Here is a 21,680-nt window from a genome sequence, read left to right as displayed (position 1 = left end):
ATCCTGGTAACCTGTTTCTGTACCCTTTGGTGGTTTGACGAGCAGAATTGTACACAACATTGCAAATATAACCTCACTAAAGTTCTAGCGAGCTGCAACATGACCAATTTTTATACACTTTGCCCTGACCATCATCTCCACTCGGGTTGCCATTTTCAGGAAACTGTGAAACTGTAGACCTAGATACTGCTCTATGATCGTGCTTCTCAGAATTCTGCCATTTACTGTACACTTCCCTCCTTCACTAGACCCTCCAAAATGCATCACCTCACATTTGTTTGGATTAAATGCCACCTGCCATTTTTTCCACACAAGTCTCCAGTCAATCTATGTCCTGCTGTCTCCTCTGGCATTCCTCCTCACTACCTCACAGCTCCCATGATCTTTGTCATTCACATACTTACTAATTTGATCACCTACATTCTCCTCCAAATTTTTTTTATAATAAATATGTTAACAACAGGCCTACACAGGCCCCACACCCCACCTCTTCCTCCGTTACATTGATGACTGTATCGGCGCCGCCTCTTGCTCCCCAGAGGAGCTCGAACAGTTCATCCACTTCACCAACACCTTCTACCCCAACCTTCAGTTCACCTGGGCCACCTCCAGCACATCCCTCACCTTCCTGGACCTCTCAGTCTCCATCTCAGGCCAACCAGCTTGTAACTGATGTCCATTTCAAGCCCACCGACTCCCACAGCTACCTAGAATACACCTGCTCCCACCCACCCTCCTGCAAAAATTCCATGACCTATTCCCAATTCCTCCACCTCCGCCGCATCTGCTCCCACGATGAGGCATTCCACTCCTGCACATCCCAGATGTCCAAGTTCTTCAAGGACCGCAACTTTCCCCCCACAGTGGTAGAGAACGCCCTTGACCGCGTCTCCCGCATTTCCTGCAACACATCCCTCACACCCCGCCCCTGCCACAACCGCCCAAAGAGCATCCCCCTCGTTCTCACACACCACCCCACCAACCTCCGGATACAATGCATCATCCTCCGACACTTCCACCATCTACAATCCGACCCCACCACCCAAGACATTTTTCCATCCCCACCTTGTCTCCTTTCCGGAGAGACCACTCTCTCCGTGACTCCCTTGTTCTCTCCACACTGCCCTCCAACCCCACCACACCCGGCACCTTCCCCTGCAACCGCAGGAAATGCTACACTTGCCCCCACACCTCCTCCCTCACCCCTATCTCAGGCCCCAAGATGACTTTCCACATTAAGCAGAGGTTCACCTGCACATCTGCCAATGTGGTATACTGCATCCACTGTACCCGGTGTGGCTTCATCTACATTGGGGAAACCAAGCGGAGGCTTGGGGACCGCTTTGCAGAACACCTCCGCTCGGTTTGCAATAAACAACTGCACCTCCCAGTCGCAAACCATTTCCACTCCCCCTCCCATTCTATAGATGACATGTCCATCATGGGCCTCCTGCAGTGCCACAATGATGCCACCCGAAGGTTGCAGGAACAGCAACTCATATTCCGCTTGGGAACCCCGCAGCCCAATGGTATCAATGTGGACTTCACCAGTTTCAAAATCTCCCCTTCCCCCACTGCATCCCAAAACCAGCCCAGTTCGTTCCCTCCCTCCACTGCACCACACAACCGGCCCAGCTCTTCCCCTCCACCCACTGCATCCCAAAACCAGTCCAACCTGTCTCTGCCTCCCGAACCTGTTCTTCCTCTCACCCATCCCTTCCTCCCACCCCAAGCCGCACCTCCATCTCCTACCTACTAACCTCATTCCACCTCCTTGACCTGTCCGTCTTCCCTGGACTGACCTATCCCCTCCCTACCTCCCCACCTATACTCTCCTCTCCACCTATCTTCTTTTCTCTCCATCTTCGGTCCGCCTCCGCTTCTCTCCCTATTTATTCCAGAACCCTCACCCCATCCCCCTCTCTGATGAAGGGTCTCGGCCAGAAACGTCAGCTTTTGTGCTCCTGAGATGCTGCTGGGCCTGCTGTGTTCATCCAGCCTCACATTTTATTATCTGTTAACAACAGGGGTCTGATTCCTACTGAAAGGCACTGGTCACAGATCTGTAGCTACTTTTCATCTTCTATGACAAAGCCAGTTCTGTACCCAACTCACGATGTAACCTGGGTCACTTAGACTTCTGTATCAGCCTGCCACAAGGGACCTTGTCAAAGGCCTTGCTGAAGCTCATGTGGATAACATGCATCTTGGCTTCCTGCCTCTCACAAACTGGATTGTGTTTTTTTTTTGAATAAGTGGTGAAGATGATCGATGAAGACAGTGCAGTGGATGTTGTCTGCATGTACTCTACTGAAGCATTCGACAAGCTCCCTCATGGTAGCTGGGCCCAGAAGATTATGTCATATGAGATCAATCCATGGTGAGTTGCTAAATTGGATTGGGTTAGAGGACAGAGGGTGGGTGGGGACGGTGTTTTTTGATTGGAGATCTGTGACCAGTGGTGTTCCATAAGGTTTGTCATTTTTTCAAAGATTTGGATGAAAATCTAAGCTGTCTGTTTAATAGATTTGCTAATGTTGTGAAAATTGGTGCAGGTGAGGATAGTGAGGTAGGTTGTCAAAGGACACAGCAGGATGTACATCAATCGGAAAGTTGGATGGAGAAATGGCAGATGGACTTGAATTTAGAGAAGAGTGAGGTAATGCAGTTTGTGTTTAATATCTGCAAATCCTTCTCTTCTAATGTCCTGCAAAAGGAACTTACAAGTCATTTACTGTCATTGCAGGATAGAAATTCAAAACAGACAAGTCCAGATCCTGAGGAACATTATTCTCCTCTCTTATTTCTCAAATCTGTAAATTCCTGGCTCTACCCTCCTTCCTCTTTCGACTGAAATCCACATCCAACCTCCCCATTTCTGTCCTCCGCTTCCAGTTTTCTCCCTTTCTCCGTCCTCTCCCCTCTGGATTAAATTCCTAACTCCTTTCTGCTGACTGAAAAATCAAATCAATGAGTCTGATTTGGGGTTTGAGACACTGGTGCAACCGCACCTGGAGTATTCTGTGCAGTATTGTTCTCGTGATCTAAGGAATGATAGTCTGGCTTTGTAGACACAGTGCTATGAAGGTATACCAGACTGATTCTGGGAAGGGGGTTTCTTCATTCAGAGAGGAGTGAATCTGTGGAGTTCAAATACCAAAGAAAGTGGTTGTGGCAAAATATTGAACGTTGTAAAGAAGGTTTAGATTATTGTTCAGAGGGACAAAGGGATCAAAGGGTGTTGAAAGTGAGAAGGTACTGAGTTGGTGATCAGCAATATCAGCATGAATGGCAGAACATCTCAAGGGCTAAAGTGCGATCTGTGCGTGAAGAAGGTCTGAGGCTCCGAAAGCTTGTGTTTTCAAATAAACCTGTTGGACTAATAAGCTGGTGTTGTGTGATTTCTGACCTTGTCCACCCTAGTCCAACACCAGCACTTCATGTTCTTATTTCCTAAGACTCTATATCACCATTTTTAATTTCCCTCCTAGTCATGGCTAGGCCACATTTCTCATTTCATTTTTGTGCCAGAAAGGAATGAACAACTGTTGCAGTTCCCCAATATTTTCTTTAAGTATTTTCACTTGCCTTTCCACTTCTATCCCATTAAGTAAAACTCCCCAATTTATTATGGCCAGTTTGTGTGCCATGCTATCACAGTTTCCTCTTTTTAAATTCAGGATCTTAGTCTCAGAAGCAACTCTACCACTCTCCAACTTAGAGTCACAGAGTTGTACAGCATGGAATCAGAATCTTTGGTCCAATGCGTCCAAGCTAACCGGGTATCCTAATTAATGTGGTCCCATTTCATACCATTTGGCCCATACCCCTGCAAACTCTTCCTGTTCGTGCACCCATCTAGATACCTTTTAAATGTTGTAATTGTACCAGCCCCTACCACTTCCTCTTGTAGCTCATTCCATACACGCACTACCCTTGACATGAAAAAAAAATTGCCCCTTAGGTTCCTTTTACATCTTTCTGGTATCAACTTAAAGCTACGTGCTCCAGTTTTGGACTACGAGCCTTGGAAAATGACGTTGGCTACTCACCTTATCCATGTCTCACGATTTTATAAACATTTATAAGGCCACCCCTCAGCCTCCAACATTTCAGGGAAAATAGCCCCAGCATATTCAGCCTCTCCTTATAGCCCAAACCCTCCAACTTCAGTGAAATCCTTTTAAATCTTTTCTGAACCACTTCAAGTGTCTTTACTGACAGCAACATTTCAAAAGTGGCCTAACCAATATCCTATATAGTCACAATATGACATTTCAACACACCTATACTTAATGCATTGACCAATAAGTGCAAGAATACCAAAGTCTTCCTATCTAACTTTGGCTCCACCTTAAAGGAACTCTTTGAACCTGCACCCCAAAGTCTTTGTTCAGCAATGTTCCCCAGGACCTTACCATTAAGTATCAGTTATATAAATAACACCAAAGGATGATGTGACTGCACAAGTGCAGAGATCCAGCAGGATGTTGCCTGGGCCGGAGCGATGGAGTTTTGAAGAAAAAGTAGAGAGGCTGGGTGGGGACCTAATTGAAGTGAACAAAGCTGTAGAGGGCATTGACAGCTTAGATAGGGAGAATCATTTCCCCTTAGTACAGGGATCAATAACGGAGGGGGGGGGGGTGGTTGAGAACACTTTTAAAATAAGTAGTTGGAGGTTTTAAGTGGTTTTGAGGGAAAACAAATTCTTCCAAAAGGAGGTGAGTGACTATCTGAAAGTCACAGCCTAAAAGTGTCAGAGGGAGGGTTCTGGAGTACTGACCACTTACACATGAGCACTATCCCATCACCTCCTTTCCATTTACCCATTGCCATGTAGTTACAAATTTAATTTTAGATGGGTAGCACTAGAGATTTATTTCAAATAAATTTTAAAAATTATCTTATTTATAGATTCAGACTTGAAATTTTGAAAAAGTAAATATTATGTATACATTGTCTATGAATAGGAAGGGAACAGAGGGATGTAAGAGAAGACAGTTTTAATATGGAAGGGCAAAACCTGTCAGCGCATGCTTGGAGGGCTGAAGAGCCTGCTTCTGTGCTGTATTTTTTTTTGTACTGCGCCCTTTTCCATCAGCTCCATCAGAGTAAAATTTTTATTGATTGAGGGCTTTCAATGGCAGGACTTTTACCCAGCAGTCCCCGCGCTGGTAAAGGTCGCTGATTAACATTACAGGCGAGCACTGCGCAGGCGTCGTGCCGTTGCGCTCTTTGGAATGTATCCGCTGCGAGTAATGGCGATGGGGGATGATGCTCTGCTCTTTTGTCACGTTCAAAGTAAAGATTGAAAGTGCGAAGGGAGAGATGGAAACCACGGTGGCTCAGGAGGGGTTTCTAAACACCTCTGGAAGGTGATGAAAACTAAAAATGAATCTGCAGGTGCTGTATTTCCAGATACAGGCCTTTGACCAGGAAGTGGTTCCAGTTTAGTGGGCGCCATCTTATCCGGGATCCGCGCACGCGCGACCAAACGTCACATCGTGAGTGGAGTTCCAACGGTCTCAGCTGGGTCCTAGCGCCAGGCGTATAACCGTAATTAACAATGGGGTTTTCAGCAGCTTCACCCATTCCCAGCCACAGCTGACCTATGCAGCCTCGAGTTGCCATGGGCCTTGGATACATTCAGTTGAGTGGCTGTGGCTGCAACTCCTGATACGTAGGAGAGCTGAACTTCTCGTTTTGTATCACTTCAGCCCTGATTTCTCATCTGTGGCTGCTCAACGTGGAGAAGAGTTGGTGAGTCAGGGAATTCTGGCTAAAACAGCATTCTGTAATACTTGGGTAAACCCATAGGAGTGGGACATGTATTATTACTGAGCATTCTTATTTAAGAAACTGGAACAGTCGTCAGCCCAGCGAGCTTTCTCTATCATTCTGGTAAGATCATGGCTGATCAGATTGTTACTTTAATTCTACTTTCCTGCCTGCCCTCCATGAGAAGTGTCTTCCATGCCCAGCTGTCCCTGGGCACACACTGCTGACCATTACATTTGATACCTTCCACAATGGTAACATGTCAGCATAAGGGGAGGCAATCATCTCGTGGTATTCTCACTGGCCTGTTAATCCAGAGACCCAGGTGTTGTTCTGGGGACCTAGGTTTGAATCTTGCCACGGCAGATGGTGGAAATTGATTTAAATAAATAGCTAGAATTAAGAGTCTAATGATGACCGTGAATCCATTGTCGATTGTTGGAAAAATCATCTGGCTCACTAAAGTTCTTCAGGGATGGAAATTGCCATCCTTACCTGGTCTGGCCTACATGTGACTCGAGGCCCACAACAATGTGGTTGACTCGTAACTGCCGTCTGGGCAATTAGGGATGGGCAATAAGTGTTGGCCTAGCCAGCGGTGCCCTCATCCCAGGAAGGAATATGGAGTAAAAAAAATGTCTCATTGACACTGGGAATTTCCTCATGACTTTGTTCTTTATTTTTGCTTTTATTAGTTTGAGTGGAAAGAACATTCTGTCACAGAAATATTACAGTGTGGAAGGAGACCTTTTGACCAGCCATGTCTGCACTGGCTCTTCACAATATCAATCTGACTGACTGAGAAGCTAGAATTATTTACTCTACATTGCCATCAATGGACTGATCATGATTCTGGCATTGAGGTTGTTGACTTGCTCACCGAGCTGGCTTGTTTTTGTTTTCAAGGTGAGCAAGTCAACAATCTCACCCACGACCTGAGCTACAAATCGTTGCAAAATACTGACATTCTGTATTTCTTTTACAGACGATTGGGAGAAGCTGATTTGTGAATGGCAAATGCAAAGTAAACATCACTAGTCAGGATCTGATTATCATCAGCTTTTCAATGTGGAAATAGAAATGCTTGCCTCTTCTGTCTGTTGGGGAAAACTTCATCGTGAGACACAGAAACACCCAAATGAGAATGTTACCGTGCACTGACTGTGTAAAGAGCTTTAACCAATTACGATGCCTGAATAAGCATTCCACCATTCTCAACCCAGAGAAATTACACGTTTTTTAATGTAAAAGAGGTTTCAGCAAATCATCCAACCTGGAGAGACACAAAGACACCAGCACCATGTACAAACCATGGAAATGTGAGTACTGTGGGAAGAGATTCAGTTGGCCATCCCAGCTGGAAATACATGGACGCACTCACACGGGGGACAGGCCGTTCACCTGCTCCAAGTGTGGAAGAGGATTCAGAGAGTCAACCAACCTGCTTGCTCACCAGCGGGTTCACACTAATGACAGACCTTTTAAATGTTCAGACTGTGGAAAGTGCTACAAATGTTCTGGGGACCTGATGTCCCATAAACGTGTTCACACCAATGAGAAACCTTTCAGGTGTTCTCACTGCAAGACTGGATTCAGAAAATCACCTGAACTCTGTGTACATCAGCGCACCCACACTGGGGAGAGGCCATATACCTGCTCTGCATGCAGGAAGGGATTCATTAATTCATCCAACCTGTTGAGACACCAGCGAGTTCATTCTGCGAAGAGAACTTTTAAATGTTCTGACTGTGAGGAGACTTTTAAAAGTAGCAATAACCTGCTGAGACACCAATGCACTCACACTGGAGAGAAGCCATTCACCTGCTCTGTGTGTAGGAAAGCATTTACACGATCATCGACCCTGGTCACACACCAGCGAATTCACACTGGGGAGCGACCATTCACCTGCTCCATGTGTGTAAAGAAATTCACATGTGCATCTCACCTTCTGAAACACCAACGCACTCATACAGAGGACAGGCCATTTATTTGCTCTGTTTGTGGGAAGGGATTCACTGAGTCATCCAACCTGCTGCAACATCAGCGAGTTCACAACTGACTGGGAGTCAGATTCTGACAGTATCGCTGCTGGTCATTACAGCCAGGACTGAACTAGCAAGTTGATCTTGAGGAGAGCAAGAAGTGCGTTCCAGCCATTTTCTTCCATGGCACAGAAATCCTAGCCCTTGATCAGAAAACCCTTTACAATTGTGTATAAAGTCAGAAATAACAATGATGAAAGCTGGAAATGTGCTGTCAAATCAAAATTGGTGTAGAACGATGACCTTTCCTGGCTGGAAGTTAATGGGCACATTTCTGCTTTCCGTACATTAGTAAACACAAAACTGGAACAAAACCTTCCATTGCTAATATGGCATCTCTCAGCCTTCTCTTTTCCAAGGAAAAGATCTTCAGGCTTTCCTAGTGAGTATAACCTATTCCTTCATGTGATATTTGTGGTTGAACTTTTACTTTCCTAGCCTTTGCGAATTACGACACATTCAGAAATGTTTCAGATCTGAGGGATTCAGATCGGAATATTTATATTTACATCATTCTCTCTGTGTCTGTTGGCTTAACCACTTAACCATAGGAGTTTGCTGTTAGACTGTTGTCGATCAACCAACAAGCATTCATGAGCGAAGCACATTCCACTAAAAAAGAAAACCAATTTTCCTCTTGCATCTTTTAGATCTTCCTGCTGTTTTATCCCGGTAACATTTTAAATCAAACCCATACACCTCAGTGAATAAAGTTTATATTTTTAAAAATGCGGAACTGAATGTCACTGATGCACACAGAGGAAATACAAACATAACTGCTGAGAATGAGAAGAGCTCAGCAAAACAAACACCTGGAAAGTAAGGACATCCCCAACTTGACTGTGAGCACACAGCTCATGAAAGATTAAAAATAGAACAGAATTATTGAATGAAACACCTCCCAGTACTCTGTGTACTTAACTATCTAGTGAACTCTTAATATTTGCGAACTATGCTTAGTCACTTAGAAGTGAAAAGTTTTAAAAGCTCAGTTAATTATCACTAAACAATTGAGTATTAAAACTCTAAGAAATGGGAGAATTTAAGAAATAGCGGAAAACGCCAATTATAATTTATTTTCCCATTAATTTGGAAGGATTGGGAAAGAAATTTTTTTCCAACTCCCATACCAAGTGTTCATGACACTCTTGTTTAGTTGGAGGACTGAGCATGAACAGCCGTTCCTCCAACCTTTTGGGGTGTCTGAGGAGTGGGACTGGATCTGGAGCTCCCCTATTGGCTGAAACTCTGCCTCACTTGGAAACTGTTTGTGATTTTAAACCCTGTGCGGCTGGAGCAGACATTTCAAAGCTTTGTTTACACTTTAAACCAGGCAGATTGCCTGTGATTGGCATTGACCTGAAAAATTAACCACCTAATGGCTGATGCCTATATTTTTTTGAGTTGAAACAGGTACGGCATCTGTATATGTTTTGCCTGTCAACAAATAACAGGGTCTTGTGTACTAACACACATGGATTCCAGTGCATGCAAATGGACCACACTGTGAGCTGGACTGACAACTCTAAATTGATTGTCAGTGTAATTCTTAGCAATTAGCAACTGTAATTCATAACTATGAAATACTTTGAAAATGTTGTCAAATTGCAGAATTACATCTAATGCTGTCATTTGCATTTTACAAGCATGGACTAGTTGAGTATGGTCAGTACCTTGCCATTGCAAACATTCAAAAGGAAATGCTGTTTGATACGATCAGCCAGTCTTTGGGATTATGGCAGACATGCCTAGCATCACACATATCCCATATTACACATTTATGTGATTGGCAGAACATTTTTTGGTTGGACAGCAGCATTCCAGTACTGTTGAACACCAATCCTGTAATTCTGAATGGCAGTAGCAGTTTGAATCAGCTGGTTTCATTTAATGCTCAAAAATTTAAGATACCTTGCCATTTCAGAGTAATCTGAGGTACACAGGGCACTTCTGAGTTTGGAATGTGATAGCTTCTCGTTTGTCATTTGGTGTAAGTTTGGAAAGAGATTCACTCACTCATCCAATCTGCTAAGATACCAGCCAATTCACAAGTTACTTGCGTGACAGAGATTTGCTGCTAAGCACATTTGGAGATGAACAGTGTTCATTGAGGTCTGTTTCTGATAATATTGGATAATTCTCATCCCAGTTATAGGGATTAATATCCTCAATAAAAGTCAAATCATTCAAATATGTTAAACATACAGTGTGTTTAAACTGCTACTACAATTGTAGTACAATTGATTTGCTGTCAACACAAGGCCTATCTGCTCTAGTAGTGCAAGAAGTGATTGGGAAAGGTTTTCCAGTTGGTTACTTTTCAGACCTAGTCAACCCCATAGATTGACAAATACCTCCGTGTACTCAACATATGTTCAGTATTCACTGTTTATTTCAGGACAGAGTACCTCAAAGTTTAATTCAGTAAATCTTCACATCCCATATCCTGCCATGACATTATTAACGTGGGGCCAAGTTAACTCAGAAATAATGCAACAGCGGAAGAAATGCAACATTTGTACATCTCTAAACACTTAAACTCCAGTCAGATGGTTGACAGGGAGCTGTTGATATGGTCAAGATCACTGTCTTGCCTGCCGCGCTCATCATCAAGCTCTCCACTCCTGTTCACTCTCTTGTCACTGCTCAAGACAATTTGGCCAAATCAGATTGTTCCCATGACTGGGATCCCACTCCCTTTCGCTACTCATCAGACTCAGGATCATCAGATCTGTTTCTTCAACCCTCCAAAAAACCTCCGCATGGTCCCTGGTACAGGCAGTGGAAAAGATTGTGTTACACATTTTAATACACCAGGGACAACCACCCAATCCTTATATTATTTATGGACGGTAAAGTAACATTTAAACCATTAAAAGGAGCTCACCGGTGAGACCAAACAGGAAAGTCCACATGATAAAATTAAAGATCAAAGTACAGGGGATCTAGGATAACTTGATAAGTTGGATACAAAATTGGCTGACTGATGAGACAGTGGGTGATGGGAGGAGGCTGTTTGTGTGACTGGAGGCCAGTGTCCAGTGGTGTACCATTGGGATTAATGCTAGGTCCCTTGCATAATCTTAGCCCGCCTCATTTCCAAAAACCAAGTCTAGTCGTACATCCTTTCTCGCTGGACTGAAAACATATTTTGGATTAAAATCCTCATTTACAGCATTGTGGGTGTCTCCAAACCAAACGCACACAAGCTCACTGCCACCATGTCAAGGTCATTTGAGGACAGGCAGCAAAACTTAGCCCAGTTAATAAAGTGCAAATCCATGAATGAATAAAACAATGCTGTTGAACAGTTCCCTGAAAATATTTAGGAATTCTTGTCATTTACACTTATTTCCGTACTATTTGGTTCTAAGTTACATTGATTGCCATCCCAATTCACTCTCACATCATAGCTAACGATCTCACCAATGGGAATATCTTTACCCACCATCCCGTGCAGTAGTGAATGTCTCATCCTCACCTTAGCAAGTTTCTTCTTCCTTGGAATGAATTTCTGCAGTGTCTCTTGAATTATCCCAAGAAACCTGTGCCATTATGCTCCATTGGTTCCCTTTCATCAAGAATGTGTTACTTCCTGAAAGAATGACAATAAATTGTTTAAAGTTGATTTCTTACCGAACCACGGACTGCTCACCTTAAAATTTGCTTCATGCCCTGCTAAGTCATCTTTGATCATAACATCCATCACAGGGAATACGTTATAAGTTAATTGGTGCGCAGTTACCTGCATTCTATGTCTATACCCATTTGAATAAAGGATTTAAATTTCTTTGTTTCCCAATCTCTGAATCTTCCCCAAATCTAGGGAATTTTCAAATCCAAAACCAAAACCAACACATCAACTCTCTGGTCATTTCCTTTAAATTCCAGGATACTGTCCATCAGGACGCAGCGTGTCTCAGCATGTAGTTCCGACAATTCACTCAATATGTTTCTCTGGTGATTGTAATTTTCTTCAGTTCCTCCATTTCCTGATTAATTCCTGCTTATTGAATAAGTCCAATGAAAAATACCCGTTCAATTCACCTGCCATCTGTTTGTTTTCTATTAGTAATTCGTCAGACTTTTCTCCTTTAGTACAGATGCTTCCTTTATGAACTTTGTTTTAAATATGCAGGGAAACTGCTAAACTGTCTTCGTATTTTGGCTAACTTTGTCTCCTACTTTTTTTTTCTCTCCTTATTAATCTTGTAGTCATTCTTTGCCATTTTATACCTTCTGCTTTGTCTAATCTGCCACCCATACTTCAGCAATTGTATGCTTCTTCTTTGTAGTTGACATCATCTTAAATGCATTTTATAGTTACCCACAGATGATGTAATATTTCCTCCATTTTTTCCCAGTTTCCAATCCTCCAATGTCATGAATCCTTCAATATCCTGCTCCAAATCCATGTCATCCTGTCACCATATCTGTGTGATGATTACTGGAGCATACTTATTGACTTGGAACTTTTCTTTCTCACTCAAATGTATCTGATGGGTGTATACTGATGTATCCCCTTAATTATTTGCCATTGTATCTCAACCGACCTCTGAAGCTAAATTGCCACTTCACTCTAGCTCTGATTTCACACCCACATGACTGCCCTAATTTAAGTTTAAAATAATAGTCTGATACCCACTCCTGTCCCCGAAAATGGTTGTAAAATTCCATCAGATTAGGGTCACTGCTACCTCTGAGTGCCTTCACTGTGAGGTTGTTAATTAAACCTCTGTCATTGCACAACATCAAGTCCAGTACAACTGGCTCTCTGGTCAGCTTTAGAATATGCTGTTCAAAGCGACTATTTTGAGAACATTTTATGAACTCTTCATCAAGGCTACATTGGCGCATCTGATTTTTCCAGTTTAGGTGCAGTTTAAATTCCTCATTTCCCACCATGCTGGTGCTGGTGCTGGTGCTGGTGCAAGTCCCACACAGCCCTGAACCCACTTGTTCTCACCAGCCTGTGATGCACACATTCATTTCTCTAATCTGATTTGAATGTTTGGGGATGGGGGAGGTTATGAGAGCCACATGCAGTCCCAGAATTCCCTGCATCTTGTTACAGAATCGAAGGACAGAATTTGATCCCCAGTGTCTGTGCATGAGCACCACATCGTGTCCCAATCCCTCATCGTTTTCATTCACGTAATTGTCCAATTCTCTTCTAAAGGGGCTGAATGAACCTGACAATGCATTCTCCCACTTGCAATGGGAAAGGTGTTTCACCCTCCTCATATGAGAATTCCTTTGTTAGTCTCATTGAACTGGTATCCTCTGCTTCTGATTTCACCAACACAGTCAACAATGTCTCACTATCGACTCTGTTCTGATATCTCAGGATTCTGCACACACAAATCAGATCTCAAGTTAACTTCCCTTCTCCAAGGAGAAAAGCCTCATGCCACCAATAAAAGCAAAATGTTGCAGACGTTGCATAATTGGAAACAAAGAATACAGTACTACATTCTCAGGGTTTGAAATGTTAACTATTCTTCCTCACCAGATGCTACCAGACCTGCTGTGTTTGTCCGATTTCTGTTTTAGTTTAAAATTTCCAATGTTCACAGGGGTTTGTTTTATTGAAATGAAATCTCCATAGTGCTTTGATTATCTACAGTTCTTTTGTACCAGTGCACCAGTCTTCCTTCTATCCAGTTGCTGCATCCTTTATTTTCATTTCAAATTCATTGTAACTTGTGATATTTAACACCCAGTTATGGCCACCTTCTGGCCAGACTGCCTGTGATGTCACTGTCAAACCATCGAAGCTGCATTTTGCGCTTCAACTTCAGTCCATTTGTGTATCTGACTCTATGACAGTCCATAAACCTCACTCTCTCAGGTCTGAGACCTTCCCTTGTTCTTGTTTGCAAATACTACCTTTTTCACACTGTTTGAATTCTCACATTTCTTATGTGTGCCAATCATCTAAATCCTGTACCATCACTTTGGGTGTGATAACATACTGGCTGTGTGTTAGAAGGATTTCCTCATGCTGAGGAAATACTACATTCTTTTTAGTTCCAACAAGAATTGACTGAGAAAGAGAGAGAAAAGAACATCTCCAGTGACATAAAATCAGGTGAGATGAAATATCGCCATACATTCATTTCTCCACATATGTGTCTGTGTGAGATAGTAACAGTATCTGCCAGATTTGCTGCTTCACTGGTCATGAACACTTGGTGCTTATCAAAATAAGTTTATAAATTTGAAAGGCTGCTATTTGAATTATTTCATGATGGTAATTTCCCATAACTTCTCAAAATGTTTCTCTAACTTCAACTAAAGCTGAGTTTCCTGACATACGCAATGCAGAAAGCTCTACTCGTGCAGACTTTGTGAAAACCCTACTAGTTACAAAACAAAATGCGGTGGGGCCCAAGTAAGCTTGAAGATTAACAACCGGTTGGTAAGAATTCATTGGCAGTACAAGCTGGTGTACTGCACGTGTGTGTTTTGCGCATGTACACTAATGGAGGTTTCAGGGGGGTATCAGTAAATGTCACCCTCAATTCATAAGCTTTAGAGATGAGCAGATAAGCATTCATTGTTGTCACTTAGAAAATTTCCTACATTGCAGACTGTTCTCCTGGGAAGCTGGTGTATACTGTCATAGCGTGCCAAAATACTTTGTAACATGGGAGTCCAAATCACTTTTAGTCATTTAATCTGTGCAACTACCTTCTTAAATGAGGTAAAGCATGTCTTGGCTCCATCCTTGTTAATTTAGATACAAAGCATAGATTCTTGGGTATATCAATTCCCTCAATGGAATCATTATTACCCTTCAGGGTATTACCTGTTTCTTACTTCTCTATTCTCACCTTTTCCTTGACAAACTCATGTTCTCCAATTCTTTATCTCTTTGGAGTTTGATTTTTAAAATCCACCTCCTTTTGCATTTCTCCTTGCTTTTCTGTCTCCATTATTCCCTGTTCACTTTGCCTTCTAATTTCATTACTCTCTATTTTTCATTTTCTATAATTTCAGGTATTTATATTTTTCTCAAAGTCCTGTCTCTTTTCATTTATAACTATATATCAGCCAATTCCAACTGTGATATCCTGCTTCAAAGTTTCCTTTCTTCCAACTCTAAATGTTGTAAAATGACTTGAAGTTTCTCATCCTCACAAGATCCTACTTGTACTTCTACCTTCAATTTATTTGCTAATTCTCTCGGTTTAGTTTTCAAAGATTTTAGATTGATCAGTGAATTATCTTTCACTTCCGGAAAACTCTTAGCCACATCTAAACCATTGTTAGGTTTTGTGCAACGAACATGCCCACTACACTCTGCTTTATGCCCTGGAACTATTCTGTAGTTGTTATTTGGACAAGAAAGACACAGATCGTTTTTAGAGCTAAGGAACTCCAAAATCCCATCAAGAGACCCCATGACCCTCCACATGTTATGATCCCAGCTGAAGTCATTGTTAGACAAGCCAGGCAGAAATCTAATAGATTAACAATGTTATCTCTCACTAAAACATAAGCATATAGTGCTGCAGATTTTGCTTTAACAATTAAATAGAAACTAACTAGCAAAAGAGATGAATATTAAAATAGAATAAAACAAACCATTTACTTATAGTACAATTTGAAAAAAATTATTTTTAAAAACACAGTAAACATATAACTACACAAATTGCAAAAACCCAGTCATAAATTAAAAAGAAACAAAATAGCTTTTGTACATTACCCAATACAGCACTCATTGAAACATAGTAACTGGGAGCAGGAATAGACCATTCAGCATTTGAGCCTGCCTTGCCATTCATTGTGATCGTGACTGATCCTCATCTCAGTACACCATTCCTGCTTTTGCCCTGCACTTCTTGACACCTTTAAAATCTAAAAAAAATCCATCTGCTTGTTGAATATGTTCAGACTTGGCTTCACAGCCTTCTACGGGAGAAAATTCTACAGGTTCACTACCCTTTCAATGAATAAGTGTTTTTCATTTCAGTCCTAAATGGCCTAGCCTGTATCCAAGAGTTATGAAGTACTCACACCAGAGCCTCTGTGTCTGCACCTTTGCAGGTTTAACACACTTTTGGCTTTAATGCTTTAATGCTAGAGCTTCTCCCTGGAGCTATTATATACTCGAGCTTAAATATGCTCAGCAGCTTTAAGGTTTAGTTACAACATGTCTGGTGTGGGGCAAACTCTAACTCCTCATTCTAAGGTTATCTAGTTCACGATATCTCCTTCACTATTTAGAGAACTGAACTGCAGGGAATTCCTATTCCAATAACCTCAGAAGTCCACTCAAAACTCAAAGTGAAAGTGAATTTGCTCAACTGTTTAAAAGAAAGTTTTGTAAATATCAAACCTTGAGGCCCCATTATTTTCCTTATCGGGTTAGAAGATAATCTAAGAAGAACAAAAAATCCGTTAGTGGTGCTCGCAAAGATATCCAATTTACAGCCAGGCCTCAAAAACCTGTTTTAAAATAAACTGCTGTGGCTACAGTAATACGAGATAATTATTAATTTCAGATGCACAGGAAACACACTGCTTACTAACCAAAATCCAAAGAAAAATTGCAATAAATGGAACTTGAGGAGATCTGTCTAATCCAAGTTCCCCACTGAGAAGGCGATAGTTTTCCTGTTGTTGAACTGTTGCAGACAAGGTGGTGAAGGTACAACCATAAGCTTTCTGATAAAGATTTATAGAATCTTCATCAGCAACAATTCAGGAACAGCAACTTATGTCCAAATCAGAATGTGACTTGAAGGGAATTTGGAGATAATGTTTACACAGACCTGCTGCTCTTGGCTTTCCAACTTGTGGAGGTGACAGTTTCCATCAAACATCACATTGAGATGCAAGTGTAGAAATCCTTCCTTGCTAACTTCCCAACTTCTCTTGTGTTGGCCAAAACCTGGTGGTAGGTTGCATTTCCTGATGGACTCTTATGTAAGTTGGTAAAATCTGGCAGCTTTCAGACTCTCCCTTTCACCTGCTGACCCCATGAAAGAGCAGCTTTATTCAGCTCAATTTCACAATCTTGCTTTGAATTTTTGTTTAAAAACCAGAAGTTGCTGGAAAGGCTCAGCAAATCTGACAACTTCTGTGAAGAAAAATCAAAGTTAACATTTCAGGTCTGGTGACCCGGATGTTCAGAGGAAGGGTCACTGGACCCAAAACATTAACTTTGATTTATCTTCACAGACGCTGCCAGACTTGCTGACCTTTCCCAGCAACTTCCAGTTTTGTTCCTGATTTACAGCATCCACAGTTCTTTCAGTTTTTATTTTGTATTTTTGTTGTTTCTCTCTCTCTCTCCCTCTCTCTCTCATTCCCTTTTTTCAATTTGTTTCAGCAGATATTGGATGGAGAATATGTACAAGTGGAAAACTCAAATATCACATCAGGATCTGACAGTGATGCTTGATTCCTGGAAACAGAAAGCACCCCATTCACAGAGTGAAGAAACTGCAGCACGTTGTGGATGTGGATGAGGCTGCAGTTGATCATCTGGATTGCAAAAACACAAGCAGAGTCACATTGGGGAGAAACCATATAAATGTAGGGACTGTGAGAATGTATTCAATTATTCATATGAGCTGGAATATCATTGACGCAGTCATCCAGCAGAGAGGTTGATCTGTTGCAGTGAATGTGGTGAAGCATTTTTTCATTCATCCACCTTGCTGATGGCCTAGCAGGTTCACACTGGAGAGAGGCCATTTAACTTTTCTGTGTGTGGGAAGAGGTACATATTTTTATTTGCAAAATTGAGACAGTGTCATTGCTGTGACTGGGATAAGAGCTTTAAATGTCCGTGTGGACTGAGGGAGAACCAGCACATTCCCATTGGATACTCCCCATTCCAAAGCTCTTACTGCAGCAAGAAATTCAGGCGATCATCCAGCCTGTCGATACATCAGTGAATTCACACTGGGGGGAGAGCTTTCACATGCTCTTGTGTGTGGGAAGGGATTCATTAATTCGTCCAAGCTGCTAGTACACCAGTATCTACGCTGGCGAGAAATCTTTCCAATGCCTAGGTTCAGGAACAATCAAAAGGAAATTGGACAAGTGCTTGAAAGAAAATAGTTTCAGGCTGATTGAGGAGGCAGCGGCGGAGAGGGTGAAGTTTGAAACCCAGTCATGTCACTGCAGACAGGTCGCCATGTCAACACTGACAAACATTCCGTTCCACATTGTTTCACACAAGTGGCTAGAATGTCAAAGTAAAATCTTAAATAATGGGGAAGGTTATTATCTGAAATGTGCAGCCAGAGAGGGTGGTAGAGGCAGATTTACTGGAGATTTACAAGAGGAGATTGCCACTGGATGAATTTCTCAGTCAGGTGGTCACCCAAATGTTACAGGAAGTAGCTGAAGGATTGACAATTGCTGATTTGAGACTCAGGCACCAGCACCAGCACCACCATCAGCTTCCATCCCCCACTCCCTCAATAATAAACCCTCCAGTGCAGACTGTTAACTGGTATCAATTTCCCTCTGCATCTTACAATTGGGGCACTGTCGAATGGAGGTTAGTGCTTGTTCAGCAATTCCCTGTAACTACCGCAGTGCAAGTTCTGTTCTGCAGCCTCTGAGCTGAATGGCTTGAAAAACTTCCTGTTGCCCTGCCCTTACTTGGCCTGTTTGGGCCCACGACCTTCTGGAAAGTTGCTCAGTGGCAAAGTGTGAAAATTTTGCCCACTTGAATTGAGTTTTGTGTCCTACAGAAAGGAGACTGGAGGCGTGGTGTCATGATGCAATGATAAACAGCCTCGCTCTCCATGTCAGCAAAACAAAAGAACTAAGCATTGACTTCAGGAAGAATGGAGGAGAACACATTCCCATCTCAGCCAACAGAGCAGAAATTGAGAGTTAAGTTTCTAGGAGTGATGATAATCAACAAACTGGTCTGGACTTACCAGTTAGACATGACAGTCAAGAAGGCACAATGACGGCTCTTCTTCTGCAGGCAGCATAGGAAATTTGCCAAGGTCATAAGGACCATCACCAACTTTTACAGATGCACCATTGAAAGCATACTGCCCAGGTTCAAAATGCCCTGGTACGGCAACTGCTCTGCCCACGACTGTACAAACTGTAGAAGACGGTGTGCGCAGGCCACACCATCATGGAAGCCAACCTTCCACCCATGGACTACATGCCTACAAAGAAAGGCTACCAACATCATAAAAGACCCCTCCCACTGTGTAATGCTCTCCCACAACCTCTTCCATCAGGCAGAAGATACAGTAGCTTGAACACACGCACCAGCAGGTTCAAGAACAGCTTCTTTCCAGACATTATTAGACTGATGAATGGACTATCTAACTTCAAATCATGTTAAAATGTTGATCTTGCTCTGCACATCTCCTGTGTGACGTAAGCTACACACCTCACTCTGTGCCAGCATCCTATGACCTGTATATCCTTGCTTACTATGGTTTGCCTGTAGTAGTCACAAGACAAGGTTTTACACCGTACACATGGCAGTAAATAAATAAGGTCAAATCTCGAGGTGTTCTCTCGTCTAGACAGGGCTGTCCTCACCACAGTCCTCCCTCCAGTCTGATTGCTAGGTTTCACCTCTGAGCCCTTCACTTACTGCTGTCCTGCTGCTGATCTTCACCTCAGGCATTTTCTTGCTACTAACCACCATTTCTCTAGGTGTAGTCACTGTGTGCCTCAAAGTCTGAATATCAGTTTCTGAGACCCTTGGACAGACTGGACAGGACGTAATACCATTTCAGACAAGCGCCATTGTTTACGAAAGCCCATGTGCAGAGCCATCTGATGGGCCGAATAGTCTACTCCCGTGTTGCTATGACTTGTAATTCTTTTAATGTATATTTCTTTATTCTGGTATTTTAACAAAATAAAACAGAGAAATCCTAGAAAGATACTAGAAGTCCTTGCTCACCTGGCAGATGAAATGACAATTGTATCATCGTGTCTGAGGTTAACATTCTCCTCCAGCTATTTTAATGCAGACTTTGAACAACTTATTTCAACAGGTCTGTTTTAAAAGTTAGCACCAGGCATGGTTACATTGTGATGGCAAAAGTCAATTTCAGATTAGAAATTTCAACCTGTTTACTTTCATTCTGGAACAGTTCACAGTTTGACACCAGTATCTGAACTGACACACATTTCTGGGATTCAGTAACGTTGTTCCTGACTCGAAACAGACTTATAAAGTGGCTTCTGTTCTGTGTCTAGGAGTTGGAACCATTAAAAAGTACCGCTGGAAAACATTTCCAGCACACCTCACTGTTAACCCACGTGGGGAATTTTCTGTGAGAACAGAAAGATGGGAAAGAGCAATGTGCTATTTGCCTCTCTCAGTGTGACCCCGAGGAGTGTGTCCAGGCTAAGGTTCTGTTCCGACCAATGATCCCTCTCCAGATTATCCTTTGAGCTCCAGCAGATGATGTTAAACACTGAGATGGGAAAGAATATCAACAACAATGTTTTTAATTCAGTAAAACTGAATTGTTAACCATGTATCTAGAATACCAAGAATTGTCAATATGAGCAAAAGCAAAACCCAGTGATCAGAACATTATTTACTCCAGGATGTGATTAACTGGAGGATCTAAACCCCTGCAGCCACTGGCGAACTCACAAGTGTCTCAGTTGGTGAGATGACTGAGTGACTATTGGCCCACACAAGAAGCGCGTGACCCGCTTCTCACCAGTGTGTTCCTCCGACACTTCTGCCATCCACAATCCGACCCCACCACCCAAGACATTTTTCCATCCTCACCCCTGTCTGCTTTCTGGAGAGACCACTCTCTCTGTGACTCCCTTGTTCGCTCTACACTGCCCTCCGACCCCACCACACCTGGCACCTTGCCCTGCAACCGCAGGAAATGCTACACTTGCCCCCACACCTCCTCCCTCACCCCCTATCCCAGGCCCCAAGATGACTTTCCACATTAAGCAGAGGTTCACCTGCACATCTGCCAATGTGGTATACTGCATCCACTGTACCCGGTGTGGCTTCCTCTACATTGGGGAAACCAAGCGCAGGCTTGGGGACCGCTTTGCAGAACACCTCCGCTCAGTTCGCAACAAGCAACTGCACCTCCCAGTCGCAAACAATTTCCACTCCCCCTCCCACCCTTTAGATGACATGTCCATCATGGGCCTCCTGCAGTGCCACAATGATGCCACCCGAAGGTTGCAGGAACAGCAACTCATATTCCGCTTGGGAACCCTTAGCCTAATGGTATCAATGTGGACTTCACCAGTTTCAAAATCTCCCCTTCCCCCACCGCATCCCTAAACCAGCCCAATTCGTCCCCTCCCCCCACTGCACCACACAACCAGCCCAGCTCTTCCCCTCCACCCACTGCATCCCAAAACCAGTCCAACCTGTCTCTGCCTCCCTAACCTGTTCTTCCTCTCACCCATCCCTTCTTCCCACCCCAAGCCACACCCCCATCTACCTACTAACCTCATCCCACCTCCTTGACCTGTCCGTCTTCCCTGGACTGACCTATCCCCTCCCTACCTCCCCACCTATACTCTCTCCACCTATCTTCTTTTCTCTCCATCTTCGGTCCGCCTCCCCCTCTCTCCCTATTTATTCCAGAACCCTCACCCCATCCCCCTGTCTGATGAAGGGTCTAGGCCCGAAACGTCAGCTTTTGTGCTCCTGAGATGCTGCTTGGCCTGCTGTGTTCATCCAACTCCACACTTTATGATCTTGGATTCTCCAGCATCTGCAGTTCCCATCATCTCCCGCCAGTGTCAGTGGGTTTTTGTGGACAGCAAGTCCATTTTGCTTTTAAGACTTTGTTCACAGAATATTGAGAAGTTTTCTTATCAAAATAAGCAAGTCACTGTATAATGAGGTAAATGACTGAT

General features: G+C 43.0%; 1 long non-coding RNA gene across 1 annotated transcript; it reads left to right on the top strand.

Moving 5' to 3' along the window:
* Positions 1 to 5,221: 5,221 nt before the first annotated feature.
* LOC132209183 (uncharacterized) lies at positions 5,222 to 19,706 on the top strand. The gene is made up of 3 exons (XR_009445276.1): positions 5,222 to 5,760; positions 6,764 to 8,202; positions 17,164 to 19,706. It is a non-coding gene; the product is annotated as an uncharacterized LOC132209183 (long non-coding RNA).
* The last annotated feature ends 1,974 nt before the right edge of the window (positions 19,707 to 21,680 follow it).

Source organism: Stegostoma tigrinum, unplaced genomic scaffold (assembly GCF_030684315.1).
Source record: "Stegostoma tigrinum isolate sSteTig4 unplaced genomic scaffold, sSteTig4.hap1 scaffold_70, whole genome shotgun sequence".
In the NCBI taxonomy this organism is placed as follows: Eukaryota; Metazoa; Chordata; class Chondrichthyes; order Orectolobiformes; family Stegostomatidae; genus Stegostoma; species Stegostoma tigrinum.
This window is presented reverse-complemented; position numbering and strand designations above follow the sequence as displayed.